At 47.5% G+C, this 16,383-nt stretch overlaps 1 long non-coding RNA gene across 1 annotated transcript in view; it reads left to right on the top strand.

Annotated features, from left to right (window-relative positions):
• Positions 1–5,270: 5,270 nt before the first annotated feature.
• Positions 5,271–16,383, top strand: part of LOC140898678 (uncharacterized) — an 81,127-nt gene continuing 70,014 nt past the window's right edge. Inside the window, exons 1-2 of the long non-coding RNA XR_012155057.1 lie at positions 5,271–5,466; positions 12,545–12,693. This is a non-coding gene — a long non-coding RNA (uncharacterized lncRNA). The remainder of the gene's footprint in view (positions 5,467–12,544; positions 12,694–16,383) is intronic.

Raw genomic sequence — 16,383 nt, 5'->3', positions numbered from 1 at the left:
TACATTTCCTTTGGGATCCAAAGGAAAACCGCCTTACCCCATACCAGGGGAGCATAAGCAGACTACCCCTTAGCCCCAGAGGGGCTGCCATCAGTCAAGGAAGATAAAAGATGATACCCTCTATGCAGCAGCTATCACAGAGCAATGTTGCAGGAGAGATGGGTAAGCAGAGGAGAATTAACACATCCTCTCACTGCTCGGCTGGCCTACAGGCTACCTCCAAAAACAGCCACTTTCAAAAGCTGCATCTCTAAAATGTTGCTCTCTAAACTCCTAGGCACGGAGTCCGTATTGAGAGCAGCAGACTCAGCTCTGCCATGAAGGGGAAAGGTAGCTGAACACGAAGGCTTGCCAGCTAATGACAAGCAGCAGCTCTCTCTAGCCACAGCCTGCACCACTGGAGTATCTGAGTGCTTCACTGCCATACAAGGATTTTGTCCAGGTGACAGCCCTGTGAAGTAAAGCAGTGATGTTAGCTCCATTTTACAGATGGAGAACTGACGCAAGACTAGGGCACGGGTCCTCAAAGGTAAATCAATCCATGGAAGTGAAGAGCTGGGCTTAAGTGACTAGCCCAAGGTTACACGGGACATTTGAGGTTGATCCAGGGCTGGAACTCGGCGTCCTAATTTCAAGGTCAGCACCCAAACCAGGGGGACGCTCTTCTGGAGAAGGGAGATCAGTAACCCACCTGCCGCATCTCTCTCGCTCTCTCTTCTGCACCCCTTCCTTCCTAAAAGAGAGTTGATTACCATGAAACCAGCTTATAGGGAATGTGGACAAAACAAAACTCTATGGTGATGGAGAGCCCTGAACTGGTTATTCTATACTATGCCCATCACCATGGCATCTGAGCACCTTCCAGATGTGCTTTAAGTAATGCAATGAGCATTTGTTATAGGTGGGTCTGTCTCCTTTTCTGCAGGTGGTCCAAAAAGGGACACGTTTCACACAAAGTTTCTTGAAAAATGTGGCCCTCTTTTCATCAAAAGTGTTTGAACTTTGTTGACCATCTCCACACCCTCTGTCTCCTGGGGTGAGGAAATGATCTAAGAGTTTGTTTATTTTATTGTGATAGTGTCTCTGCTGTGCTCTGTTGGTATTCGTGAAGACAGGTGGAAGGCGTGTGCCTGGCGCCTGGAATGGAAGCTCTAAGTAGAACTTGTTAGGAATTTCATTGAGGAGGTGCCTCAGGTGCAGGACAAAATACGAGACAAAGCGTGAACTGTCCACCCTATTATAACCAGTAGCCCTGTGCTAGGGCACTTACCTGGGATGTGGGAGACTCATGCTTAATCCCTGATCTGCCCAATGCAGGGCAGAGACTCATAGATGAATGTCCTTACCACTGGGTTATTCTGGGGTCTCTCTCTCTCTCTCTCTCTCTCCACAAAGAAGTTTGACTGGTCACATTTTTGTTCCAGTACAGAACAAAAACAAATTTCAACATTTTTCATGAAGTGCAACGCTCATGTTCCGACCTGCCCTAGTGACGAGATCCGTGGTGGTTCTTTGATCACACGGTGTTTGTTTCGTGGTCCTAGACTGGCTCCCAAGAAGGCTGTCTTCTGCACAGACCAGCTATGCCTTTGCAGTTAGATGACTCCATTGTGCCTGAGGAGAAAAGCTATTTTGGACACTCATCCTGGAGCTTTAGGCTGCAGTCTTCTCAATATCCTGCGCTCAGAGCATTCAGCACGTTGAAGAGATGGTCAAAGAGCTTGAATTTCACTCTCTAAAGTGTTGTGTGAGCACAGGAGACGAGAGACAAGCTCTGGAGCTTTAATCTCAGCTCTGGGTAAATCAGTGGGGACAAATCACTAGCCAGGGCATCATATAAAGCTCCCAATAGCAGCAGAATTTCAATCACTTTCTTCAGGGATGGATTTGTGTCTCAAACCCAAAAGGGTCCAGCGTAAATTAATCAGATAAACCAGGCCCCTGCATCCTGACCCAAGTTTTTCTGCAGAGCTTGATCTGCTTGGTGGCCTTTCATCTAAAGGCCAGGTGACTGGAAGGCTCTCACCTGGTCCCTGGTCTTAGACCCATTACCTGGGATGTGGCTAATTAGTCACAGATGGAGCTAAGGCAAATTCCATTAAAGGGCCATCCACACTGTGACATTGCTTCCGCCTTGCTGGGTGACCTTTTACAAGCCACTTAACCTGTCCCTGCATCACCTTCCCCACCAGTAAAACAAGGATCATGCTGTCTAGGGCTTGTCTATGCTTGAAAGTTTACACCGGTGAAGGCAGGGTATGAATTTAAAGCCCAGTAGCTGTGTCTGAATAACTACTGCGCTTTGTATTCACACTGTTCCTTACTCTGAAATAGCTTTCAAGCGTAGACAAGCCCTTAGCTAATTTTGACTTGACTTTCTCTGCTTTGTGCTGGTTGGGTGTTTGCTCCAACTCACCCTCTCCCTTACAGGCTTTTCGCCTCAGGCTCACTCCACACCTGCCCTTGTCACCTTTAACAAACAGATACATCAAAGCAAGGCACTAACATGGTGTTTGCCCCCGTCACGTTGTTCCCTCTGCTTGTTCATTCCACCCCTTTCCCTCCCCTGCATCCGTCTTGCCTACTTACGTCTGCGGGGGAGGGACTGTCTATTCTGTGTTTGTACAGTGCCTACCACAGGAGGTGAGGGGGCTCATGGATCAGGAACAGCCAAGGGGGATGCGTCAGGGAAGAGGAACTCTGCGAATGCCTGGATGGCTGCAGCCGGGAGCCATGCCAATCTTAAAATGGCCGCCACATAGTGGTGGCCATTTTAAGCATCCAGAATCCAGATCAGGCTCATGTTTTGGAGCCAAATCTGTTTAAGGAGCCACCCAGAAAAATTGTCATTTGGGCTGTATTAAAGGGAATCTGTTCTGGTGGAACTTGAGGATGTGTGAGAGGAAGGGGAATTGTCAAGGGAACAGGCCTCATATGTCAGCAATGACTGTTCTTACCATAAATTAGAAAACTTGCGTACGGCACAGGGATACTAAACTGCCCACTCCATGCTCACGCCCTGTGACACAGACAGGCACAACAGGACAGCAGCCCTGGGCATACCGCTTATGACGGCTGGCTGGTGGTTCAGATAGTCCTGTGAGTTTGCCATTGCTCTAAACCCCTCACAGCTCTCTCTTATATGCAAATATTAATGACCAAATCCTTTCAGAACAAGGCTTCCCCACTTCAGGCCCTGTGAAGCTGAATGTGGTGTGACACAGTATGAAGGTTCAACCGCCGGTGAATTTGCAGACAGACCCAGAAAGCCTGGGCGTAATAGACAGCCAAAGGTTAGTGAAGCTGTTTTGCCAAATTTATGCCTGTTCTTCTGACTGAAGGAAGGGAGGGGAGTGGAAGCCAATGGGAGCCTCGCAGGAGCCGTTACTGCTGTGACTTGATAGCCTTATATATCACGGTGTATAAATGGCTGCGCTCTACAAAGTATCGAGCGGTGTTTGTAGAGAGACAGTGCTGGCTGTATCAGTGCTCTCCCGTTCATCATGCTGCCAGGGGTACCTGGCCTCACCAGGGCTGCGTGGAGAGGGAGAGAAGCCGGGTTTGTCAGTCAGGTGGCCGGCCTCCTCTTCTAAATCAAATGGTCCTCCGCCTTGCTGGTACAACCATGTGTCTGCCTGCGTCGTTCACATTCTTATGGAAATTGCACTCGGTCACATGGGTGTAAAGTGGGAATAAGTCCAGTTCAGACCATGGAGTTCCTGCGGACTTACACAAGGATTGCTACAGGCAGCATGTGGTGAGCCAGCAATGTCTAATGACTGGAGAGTTCTAGTCCTGGCTTTGCCAAGTGATCTCGGCCAAGTTGTTTCCCTCCCTGTCTCATCCATTAAGCTCTTTGTGGAAGCAGCTGTCTCTGTCTCTATAAGTATGTACAGCACCAGGCACAATGGGCCTGTGATCTTGGTTTTGGCCCACAGCTGTTTCTGTACCATAGTATGGATTCATGTTCTTACAATCTGAAGCAAAATAGCCACTGAAGCCAGTAACCTCTGCTGCTGATGTGCCCCACTGTTGAACTCTTCAAGAGGGATCAACAAAAGAAGGGCTGGTAAATATTTAAGTCTGATAGATAAGATACGGATAGGCAGGTAGGCTGAGACAGACACCTATAGTTAAGTACAGTAGATAGTAGTTGTGATAGATATGATCTGGATGAGTCAAAGACAGATAACCACAAGCCCAGGTGGACATACACATGGAGAACATGGAGAGACAGCAGTGATGTATGGGTAGCTCCATAGACTGACAGGAGAACTGGCTGCTAGTTACTGTAGATAAATGGTATGGAGAGCTAGAAGCAGGTGCTAGGATAGGGACAAGAGGACAAATAGGCTTGGTAGGGCGGGCTGGACAGAGCTGCTGCTACAGGACTGGACTGCAGTCTCCGTTACATAGCTGCACATCCGGAGTAACTGCTGTAGTCAATGGACTCTGGTGTGGCTGAGATCAGAATCTGACCCCCTGAAATACATAGAACTGTGAAGAGAAGGGTAGATGTAGGCAACAGAACTGTGCTGGTGGGTAGGAGAACTATTCCCCTCCCCCAACCAATACTAGTCATTTTCTGTATAGACTTTGGGGCAGCGCGTCCACCTGCACAGAATGAAGAGCATACCCCTGCCAGCGGGAAGCCGGCTGGCTCTGAGAGGCAGGCAGTGGAGAGACGCTGGAGAGGGTTGGTGAGCCTGCTGGGGGAGCAGGTGGATACTGCCTCTGCTGTAGCAAACCTGGTTTTCTTTGCATCACCATTCCCAGAATTACTGTGCCGGAAGTGGTATTGCCAGGATTAGGCCAAACCGAAGCTAGGTAACAAACACAGACTGACTGGCTTAGGGGATTGGTAATGGGCTATTGGATGTACTGCCTGTTGGCCACTGGTTCAAATCTTGGCCGGGGCAGCTGGTGTAGTGTATGTGTTGCCTCGATACCATGTGTGCTCTTTGTTGTCAGTCTCCAGGACTGGTGATCCTAAAACAGAAGCACTGTTTGGTGCTGAATGTTACATTCATGCAGTGGTGTTTTCTAAAGGCGGAAGGATGCCTCAATCTGTCTCAGCAACTCCTGAGACATGCTGTCATTGACTTCTTCAAGAAAAATCAAAGTACCTAAACTCTGTTCTTTGTTCAGCAGCCTTTACGTTCCCTGCACTATCGACTTGTTTGTGGACTACGCTTCCCAGGGTGAATCCGACGTCTCTTCCTCTCTCCCTGCAATTCTCAGAAATTGCAATATAGTGATAGAGAAGGTCTGAAACTGATGGATGAAAAGTCCGACCTGAGGCTCTCATACCTGATGAAGACAATGTGATGGGTGCACTTACCATACTAGAGAATGGGATGCTCTTGTTAGGTCACCATGGACATCATGCTTTATAACAAAGTGCCACCTGGCCGTGTTACAATGAAAACTGGAGATTACAAAAAGTCATCCCTCATGTTACACCAGGTAATGGCTTACACTGGGTAAAGATGGGCTTGATCCCTCAAGGGCCTGATCCCAGGGTGCTGCTGAGCACTCTCCCTGAAGTCAGTGGCAGCTGAGGGTGCTCAACCCCTAACAGGATTGGCCCAAGAGTTTGGATCCCAGCTCCTCTGAAGTTCAAGTTGAATCTGTGCTGAGATTTTTGGTTGGGCCTGTTATGCAGGGAGAAACCAGGCATAAACTTTGTATCTACCGGTGGCTGCTGGAGTTCAGATCTGGGCTTTTGATTATGGTCAGTCTTTAATAGGAGGTACATTACATACAATTTTATTTTCTAGCTTTTGATTGGGTGAGGAAGATAAGTCCAGAGACTAGGAGTCTTGAATGATAGTGTCCAATGGGCCAAGTATACAATATGGAAGGATGCAAAGGAAGGGTTCTCCAATATCCTAATACTCGGGAAACCTGGGTTCAATTCCATGTTCTGCCAGAGACTTCCTGTGTGACCTTGAGCAAGTCACTTAGCCTGACTGGGCCGCAGGTCCCCATCTATAAAATGGGGACAACCGCACTGCCCTACCTCCCTGTGGCGTTGTAAGGATAAATACCTTATGCACTGTGAGGCACTCAGATATGATGATGAGGGTCATGGAAGTGCCTACAATAGACAGAAGGCTACTTAGCTAGGTTCTGCCAAGCATTATTTGATTATTTTCCCCCTAGTTAATATGTTGGTTTTGCTTTACGGTGAGCTCTTAATGTCCACAAGGGATGTTTTATTACACACAGCCTTTTAAAAAGATGGTATAGTGGCTGCTACCTATGCTGCAGATAACTCACACCTGCACGGGGAAAAAAGACAGGAAAAGGGCAGGGGTGGGGAGCAGAACAGATGCTAAAGGGCAGAAGAGGGAAAAGTGGCAAGGCTAAAAATTTATATAGTTTTTTAAAGCTGTAGTGCTTCTTTCTGCTGTCACAGCACTCACCTTGTCTTTTTCCCTGCTGCCTCTTTACATTATACACCCTAAGTGGCTTTTATGTGCTTATTTCATTTAATGGCATCAGGCTTACAAGTGGTTGGTGAGCAGTCAAAATGAAAATCCTCATGCTTTTTTCTTCCATTAAATCAGAGATTGGAAGAAGAAACCATGCATTTTTTTCTCTCTGTCACTGCAGGACTGGTCCCTATAGTCCAGGCTCTGTGGCGAGCAAACCCTAAATTATGCACTCTGGTGCCAATTCTGTGGCACTCTGGTGAAAATTTTGCAACCAGCTTTACGTACATTTGAAGTATTGAAGGGTTTTATTGAATTAAATCTGCAAATGACTAACGCATTCAGCACAGTAGCCCTCAGATCATTCCTTGAGATACTAAATTCAATTTAATTTATGCTGTTACTGCATTTTCAGTATGCTCCACACTTTTGCATCGGCAATGTCTTCAAGGTAATCATTATGTTTCAGAGTCAACAGCGGCCATTGAAATGGGCAGGGCAGTTTGTGCTGCTTAGAGCTCTTGTTTCAGCCTCTCTGCATACTCTGGAAGTCAACATGCTGCATTTGTGACACTAGGTTTTCAGGGTTCACAGCCAGGAAGGCGAGAAACATTTTTCAAAATGAAATTACAGCAAGGGGTGAATTCCATGTGTGTGGAATCAGGGACTACATTGTCTACAATATGGTCACCGGTGCTTTGTTCAGTTCAGTTTTAAATAATGCAAGCATGCAGGGCTCTTACTTATCTCCCTTAGGAATCTATTTCACTGCCTAAATCCCTACTCACCTTATAACTCTGCTGTTGTAACCAATTTGTGATACTCATGTGGCCCAGTTTGAACAGACACAGCTGAGTTGCATCCACACAGCAGTGTTTGTCACCGTTATGCATCAGCCCTGTTTGTACATCCCCACTTACTGCACTGCCTAGCCGTGTTTGTATCAGTGCATCCTGGGAAAATCCGAGCACCTCTCCCAGAATGCCAAAGTGTGCAGAGCAACACCAGCAACACGTGACTTAGTGCTTGCTGCAGTATCCAACTGCCCTGAGGCCCCACTCTAGCAAAGTCATGGGTGCCGACCCTGTGGGTGCTCCATCGCTGGAGCACCCGCGGGAAAAAATAGTGGGTGCTCAGCACCCATCAGCCCCAGCTGTTCAGCGGCCATGCAAATCAGCTGTTTGGCAGCTCGGGGAGAGGCTTGGGGAGAGCGGAGACCAGCGACCAGGGGCTCGGGGAGGGGGCAGAGCAGAGGCGGGAAGAGGTGGTGTGAAGGCGGGACCTCAGGGGAGGGGGTGGAGCAGGTGCAGGAAGAGGCGGAGCAAAGGCAAGGCCTTGGGGGAAGGAGTGGAGTGGGGGCGGAGTCTGGGGGCAGAGTGGGGGTGGAGCACTCCCGGGGAAAAGTAGAAGTGGCACCTATGAGCAAAGCGCTTATGCCCATGCTTAACTTAAGCACGAGTGTAGTTGCATTAAGAACATAAGAACAGCCAGACTGGGTCAGACCAGAGGTCCATCCAACCCAGTATCTGGTCTTCTGACAGTGCCAATGCCAGGTGCCCCAGAGGGAGTGAACCTAACAGGTAATGATCTAGTGATCTCTCTCCTGCCATCCATCTCCACCCTCTGACAAACAGAGGCTAGGGACACCATTCCTTACCCATCCTGGCTAATAGCCATTAATGGACTTAATTTCCATGAATTTATCCAGCTCTCTTTTTAACCCTGTTATAGTCCTAGCCTTCACAACCTCCTCAGGCAAGGAGTTCCACAGGTTGACTGTGCGCTGAGTGAAGAACTTCCTTTTATTTGTTTTAAACCTGCTACCCATTAATTTCATTTGGTGGCCCCCTAGTTCTTATATTATGGGAACAAGTAAATAACTTTTCCTTATTCACTTTCTCCACATCACTCATGATTTTATATACCTCTATCATATCCCCCCTTAGTCTCCTATTTTCCAAACTGAAAAGTCCTAGCCTCTTTAATCTCTCCTCATATGGGACCCGTTCCAAACCCCTAATAATTTTAGTTGCCCTTTTCTGAACCTTTTCTAATGCCAGTATATCTTTTTTGAGATGAGGGGACCACATCTGTATGCAGTATTCAAAATGTGGGCGTACCATAGATTTATATAAGGGCAATAAGATATTCTCCATCTTATTCTCTATCCCTTTTTTAATGATTCCTAACATCCCGTTTGCTTTTTTGACTGCTGCTGCACACTGCGTGGATGTCTTCAGAGAACTATCCACGATGATGCCAAGATCTTTCTCCTGATTAGTTGTAGCTAAATTAGCCCTTGTCATATTTTATGTATAGTTGGGGTTATTTTTTCCAATGTGCATTACTTTACATTTATCCACATTAAATTTCATTTGCCATTTTGTGGCCCAATCACTTAGTTTTGTGAGATCTTTTTGAAGTTCTTCACAGTCTGCTTTGGTCTTAACTATCTTGAGCAGTTTAGTATCATCTGCAAACTTTGCCACCTCACTGTTTACCCCTTTCTCCAGATCACTTATGAATAAGTTGAATAGGATTGGTCCTAGGACTGACCCTTGGGGAACACCACTAGTTACCCCTCTCCATTCTGAAAATATACCATTTATTCCTACCCTTTGTTCCCTGTCTTTTAACCAGTTCTCAATCCATGAAAAGATCTTCCCTCTTATCCCATGACAACTTAATTTACATAAGAGCTTTTGGGGAGGGACCTTGTCAAAGGCTTTCTGGAAATCTAAGTACACTATGTCCACTGGATCCCCCTTGTCCACATGTTTGTTGACCCCCTCAAAGAACTCTAATAGATTAGTAAGACATGATCTCCCTTTACAGAAACCATGTTGACTTTTGTGCAACAATTTATGTTCTTCTATGTGTCTGACAATTTTATTCTTTACTATTGTTTCAACTAATTTGCCCGGTACTGACATTAGAATTACCGGCCTGTAATTGACAGGATCACCTCTGGAGCCCTTCTTAAGCCAATTGAAGTCAATGGAACTTGAGCACTTGCCTCGAGTTCAGCACATTGCTGAACAGGGATGGACTGCTGAATCAGGGCCTGAACGCGCCCGGAGAGGCGTCTAGGCAAACCGTTTTGGCTACTAGTGTTTAGTACTCCAAGAGGGCATTCTAGGCATTAGCGTGTGGTGCACCCTGAGACTAGAGGGAAAAACATACTGGATTTAAAATCCTCTGAGTTAGACCTCCCTTGGGACTTAGGCTAACACAGTCAGTCCAGCCCCTATGCATGACACAATGTACCCTCCTGATTAGTCTAGTGGTGGTGGGTGCTGGGGACGAAAACAAGCTGGGCCAGTTAATTTTGCCTGACAGTGCAAAGACATGTTACCAACTCACATGGGGCCAATATTTATCTAGTAAAGTGGTCACCAAGGGGTTAACTGGGTTGCTCAGAGTATTATGGGTTGGACCCACTCCACACCTCATGGACCTCATATTTTAGTCAGTGGGAGTCTTCCTCCCCACTTTGTTATGAGGCAATGAAGTGAAGCATAGAGTCAGAGATGTTAAGGCAGAGGTCTGACCTCCTGTACCTCACAGGCCACCATCTCCACCCAGCACCCTCACACTAAGCCCAGCAACCGAAAGGACATCAAAGTATCACAGCCCACAGGAGACGAGACTAATATGTGCCACAGGCAGAGAACAGGAGGGACTGAGGAGCACCAGTGCCCGAGGCCCCTGCAATGACAGGAAACAATTAAGTGAGATGTACCCTGGCAAGTGACCTGCAACCATGTGCTTCAGTGAAAGGCAAAAAAACCCCAAACTTCCTGCCAATCTGACCTGGAGGAAAAGTCCTTCTTGGCCCCAAACAGGGCAATCAGTTAGACCCTGAGTATGTGAGTAAGACCCAGACAGCCAAGGACCTGAGAGAGAGAAAACACTCAGTGTCACCTCAGAGCTCTGGCCCCCCACATTCACTTTCTCATCTCCAGCCATGGCCATTCCTGATGCTTCAGAGGAAGGAGATAAACTCTTCCCCCCTAAAAAAAAATCTCAGAATACATTGCAAGGTGGTTGGGAAACCCTTCCTGACCCCAGCAGATGGCTGGTTGAAACCCTGAAGCATGAGCTTTTAGGAAAAGCAGCAAGTTCCCAGCCTGCAATCTTATGACTAGACTTATTTTTGACACACTGAACAGTCCCTTTACAGAAGTTTAAATTTATATAATGCTTCCCCCCCCCCCCCGGCTTTTTACAGCACCTAGGGTTTGAAATGTACCATTTTTTAAAAATATCATTTGAAAACAAACTGGATTATTTCTCTGGGTTCAACTATTTTCCTGCTGTGCTGGCAATCCAAACACAATAGTAGGTGAGAATCGCAGTGTGAACTTGACTCTACACAAACAGGCAAAGGGACCAATCCATTTCTGCTCACCAACCCCAATGAAGTACCAAAAACGGCAACAATAAATTAGATTATTACAATTCTCCCTGTTTTAATAATTTGTTGGTTAGCAATAATAGCACAGAGAAGAATTTTTTTTAAGTATTGCCAACTCCAGGCTGCGGTGATTCAAAAATAATGAGTTACGCCCCCAAAATCATCAGATTGGCTTAAAAACCACAGGAGTTTTAAAAAATAACCCATTTGATATACGTTTTATTAGTCTCATTGTTTCTGGGTCTTTACAGAGCATTTGGGTCATGTTTTCAAGCTTTTCCTCCACAACCACAAGGGGTAGAAACTCTTAAAATGAAAGCTGAGATTTTCACATGGTCACATAACTCCAGGAGCTGGGGCCTCACCAAATATCATGACAGAATTTATGGCATTAGCGCTTCAGCCCTTACCTACTCCACAGGTGCTGACTTCCCGCCCCATTCTGTCCCCTCCCCTGAGCGCCGCATCCTCATTCCTCTCCCCTCCCCTCCAGAGCTTCCTGCACTTCGTGAAACAGCTGATCGTGGCAGAGAGGGGGAGGCACTGATCGGTGTGGCCCACTGGCAGACAGGAAACACTGAGGGAGGGAGGAGGGGCTGATAGGGAGGCTGCTGGTGGGTTCTTAGCACCCACCATTTTTTGCCCGTGCGTGCTCCAGCCCCAGAGCACCCACGGAGTCGGTGCCTATGATCTACTCCTTATTTAGAACTTTGTGTCAAGTGGAGGAAGGGGGGACAGGAAGATTGCTGTGAATGGGAGCATGGAGGTATGGGGGGGTACTTAGATTCAAGGGTGGGGAGGCAGCCAACTCCAGGCTGGGAAGGGGGAGCCCAGATCCTGGATGCCGCAGCGGTTGCTTCAGCCCCTATGTGTCCCTCTCTGGTCTCTGCTCCCCTGTGCGCACTCAGGCTTACGTAAAGGATGGGGGCCACCCAATATTTCCAGTGTGGTGGCACTTCCTTGAATCCACACTTACAGCATCTTCTCCCAGAAAAGAAGCTGACAGGGCCACTATCATGAGCACTTTTCCTTTGATGGCGGAGAGTGAGGAACGCATTTTGGGCCTTCAACCTCTGAGCATCACACGCAATGACCGTGTGTTTTGGAATTAGCTCTTTTCTGTTGAAGTTATTCATTTGCATTCCACAAGGCTTCTTTCTCCTTTGATGGGTTATTTAGTTACAGGGTCATACACAATTAAAATGTTTGCTCCTCCACTATAACGGGATTCAGCTAAGTGAAAACAATGCCAGTAACATCCCACTAGTTTTCAGGAAGTTCAAACACCAAATACTTATAACAATCACTTTGATCTATACTAACATGGAGGTGAATTGGCTCTGGCATGAGCTGACATCTGGTCTGCCAGCATGACAAGGATTTCAGAATTGTGCCACTTGACATCAGGGGTGGAACAGTGCCCCAGAGAGGTGAAAGTGCAGCTCCTCAAAGGTATGTAGGTTCTTAATTCCCACTGATTCAATGGTGCTCAAATACTTTTCAGGAATTGGGCCTAAGTGCCTTACCCAAGATTGCACAGGAAGTCTGTGGAACTGTAGGGAGTTGAACCCAGGTCTCAAAATTCCTAGGTTAACTTGCTAACCACCAGGCCACCCTGCCTTCTCCATAGTGGAGGGACCACAGACCACGTACCAACTCTCTCTCTTTCCCATATTGGCCTCATTTATAGGATGAAGAGGAGGAGAACCCTGCAGAACCCTGCAAACCCCACACAGACACAGGCAGAGGGGCAGTCACCCAACACATTACCCGCCGAGTCCTCTTGAAGACTAAATGATGGAGCTGAACAAGAGTGGCATCTTTCCTGCCTCTGCCAAGGTCTGTGGCTATGTCAGCAACACATCTCATGGTCTGTGGGATTAGCTACTGTAGTGACAAACTGGCTGATGTGTATGGTTTCAGAGTAACAGCCGTGTTAGTCTGTATTCGCAAAAAGAAAAGGAGTACTTGTGGCACCTTAGAGACTAACCAATTTATCTGAGCATAAGCTTTCGTGAGCTACAGCTCACTTCATCGGATGCATACTGTGGAAACTGCAGAAGACATTATATACATAGAGACCATGAAACAATACCTCCTCCCACCCCACTCTCCTGCTGGTATTTGCTTATCTAAAGTGATCACTCTCTTTACAATGTGTGTGATAATCAAGTTGGGCCATTTCCAGCACAAATCCAAGTTTTCTCACCCTCTGCCCCCACACACACAAACTCACTCTCCTGCTGGTAATAGCCCATCCAAAGTGACCACTCTCCCTACAATGTGCATGATAATCAAGGTGGGCCATTTCCAGCACAAATCCAAGTTTAACCAGAACATCGGGGGGGGGGGGGTTGTAGGAAAAAACAAGGGGAAATAGGCTACCTTGCATAATGACTTAGCCACTCCCAGTCTCTATTTAAGCCTAAAATAATAGCATCCAATTTGCAAATGAATTCCAATTCAGCAGTTTCTCGCTGGAGTCTGGATTTGAAGTTTTTTTGTTTTAAGATAGCGACCTTCATGTCTGTAATTGCGTGACCAGAGAGATTGAAGTGTTCTCCGAGTGGTTTATGAATGTTATAATTCTTGACATCTGATTTGTGTCCATTTATTCTTTTACGTAGAGACTGTCCAGTTTGACCAATGTACATGGCAGAGGGGCATTGCTGACACATGATGGTATATATCACATTGGTGGATGTGCAGGTGAACGAGCCTCTGATAGTGTGGCTGATGTTATTAGGCCCTGTGATGGTGTCCCCTGAATAGATATGTGGTCACAGTTGGCAACGGGCTTTGTTGCAAGGACAGGTTCCTGGGTTAGTGGTTTTGTTGTGTGGTATGTGGTTGTTGGTGAGTATTTGCTTCAGGTTGGGGGGCTGTCTGTAGGCAAGGACTGGCCTGTCTCCCAAGATTTGTGAGATTTGTGCTGGAAATGGCCCACCTTAATTATCATGCACATTGTAGGGAGAGTGGTCACTTTGGATAAGCTATTACCAGCAGGAGAGTGAGTTTGTGTGTGTGTGTTTGGGGGGGGGTGAGAAAACCTGGATTTGTGCTGGAAATGGCCCACCTTGATTATCATACACATTGTAGGGAGAGTGGTCACTTTGGATAAGCTATTACCAGCAGGAGAGTGAGTTTGTGTGTGTGTTTGGGGGGGGGGGGGTGAGAAAACCTGGATTTGTGCTGGAAATGGCCCAACTTGATTATCATACACATTGTAGGGAGAGTGGTCACTTTGGATAAGCTATTACCAGCAGGAGAGTGAGTTTGTGTGTGTGTTTGGGGGGGGGGGGGTGAGAAAACCTGGATTTGTGCTGGAAATGGCCCAACTTGATTATCATACACATTGTAAGGAGAGTGATCACTTTAGATAAGCTATTACCAGCAGGAGAGTGGGGTGGGAGGAGGTATTGTTTCATGGTCTCTGTGTATATAATGTCTTCTGCAGTTTCCACAGTATGCATCCGATGAAGTGAGCTGTAGCTCATGAAAGCTCATGCTCAAATAAATTGGTTAGTCTCTAACGTGCCACAAGCACTCCTTTTCTTTTGGCTGATGTGTATGCACATCATTGCCCTCTGCTGGACAGGATTGGAGCTCCTCTATTGCGTGTCATCAACTCTAGACTGCGAACAGAGGTTTTTCCATAGTTCAAGAGGTAGGGCTTGTGGTTTTGGAGCGGGCGGATCTAGCCCAGTGAGAGTCCCAGGTGGGATCCAGTCCCATCTTGGCGTGAAGTTCCCAGTGGCTATGGTGAGCAGCACTTTGGTAACTATGGATTCCTAAGTGGCCATGGATTTATTACAATCTACACATCCAATGGGGTCATTGCAGCTGCTTCAAGAAGCACAACTGGAGATTTCCTGGCGTGGGTGAGTTACAGTCTAGCCTTCATTTTGGATTAGCCAGAGCTGCATGCAACCTGATGCTTCTGCTGCATGGGGTTCACTGCAAACATGTCCATTGGGTTCACTGAGCATGAGTTCACACACCTCTAGAGAATCATTTCCAATTCAAATTAAACCCGGAGCTCTGTCCAAACCACAGAGCGATACCTGTTCTCTGGTGGTTAGACCTTCTGCTACTGGGGGCTTTGTCTGGTGTCTATGTGAAGCCATGAACTGGTCTCAAGTCAGCTTGCAGCTGGGCCCAAATTCCCTTGAAAGGTTCTAGCCAGCTCGCTTGGCTCATGTATCTTGCCTCCATGCTCAGAGTCACCCTGATCACCAGGCGTGGGGTCAGGAAGGAATTTCCCCCCAACTCAGATTGGCAGGGACCATGAGGTTTCTGCCTTCCTGTGCATGGGTCATTGGGGAATATTTCATCTAATCAGTTGCCTGCCACTGCAGAGGCCTCAGGCATTGGTGGCACCTCAGCCTCTCCCACATTAATCTCCTGAGCGCTGAAATGCTTTATCTACTCCCAGTTATTGGGCTCAGGCTAGGAGTAACTGGTGAGAAGCACTGGCTTGTGCTACACAGGCAGTCAGACTGGGTGATCAAATGGTTATCGCTTCTGGCCTTACATTTTTTTAATCTGGATCCGACCATCCTCAAACTTTGGAGGAAGCTTCAAAATCCAGGCCAGAATGCTGTGGCTGGAGGAGCTCAGATTCAGGACTAGCTTTTTATTTGCCTGGAATAACCCTCTGACCTATACGGTAACTTGCCTCAAAATCTGCCAGACACACAAGGCTTGCCTTGCTTTCTTCTTGTGACTTTCCTACCCCGAGTTCCGTCCACAGGGTGTCATTTCAGTGGGTGCAGCTCTCTAGACAGCTACTGAACTGGTACCGTGGCACTGTGATCTATCCATCTCCTCATCCTCTCTCTCTCTCTTTCTCTCCCTCTCGTTCCTTCTTTCCTCGCAGCTGCGCTCTCCTTCTGCTCCCGCGTCCCGCGCTCTCCCTCTGCTCTGCCTCAGAGACATACATAACTCTCCCGTGAAATATATACAGTGTAAATATATAAAAAGCTGGCGTTTGCCTGCTGCTTATGTATTCATGAAATAGTAAATAAATTTTATGGGATAATGTGAAGGCTGCCAGGGAGCAGGAAGATGAAAACTAAACCTCTAATGAGACTCAGTGTCAGCTTAGCACACTCGGTATCGATCTGCTGGCTCCATCTGAAGCCAGTATGTGTGTGGGGGGGGGCAGCTTTTCCACAGCACCAGCCCCGGGCTTCGCTGACATGACACTTTTATATCATTTGGAGGGGGTCATAAACTAGCCGAGGCTGGACATGCATGGTGAGGGGGGAGCAGCACGGTCATCTCCCTCCCACAGCCGCTCAGGGTGAGTTCCCAGGCCGGGGAAGTCAGAGGCCCAGGGGGTTGGGGTGGAATGGGGGAGTAGCGTGAGATTGGAATGGGGAGTGGACATGGGAGGGGAGGTCACAGCGTGTGGGCTGAAGGGAGAGGAAATGGGGTTATTGCAGCATGTGGGGCTCGGAGGAGAAGGGGAACAGCCCCTGAGGTGCAGGGGCAGGGAAATGCCTTGTGTATAGGGAAGATGGGGTC

Source organism: Lepidochelys kempii, chromosome 15 (genome assembly GCF_965140265.1).
Source record: "Lepidochelys kempii isolate rLepKem1 chromosome 15, rLepKem1.hap2, whole genome shotgun sequence".
Classification (NCBI taxonomy): domain Eukaryota; kingdom Metazoa; phylum Chordata; order Testudines; family Cheloniidae; genus Lepidochelys; species Lepidochelys kempii.
The sequence above is the reverse complement of the archived record's forward strand: the minus strand, read 5'-3'. Positions and strand labels throughout refer to the sequence as shown.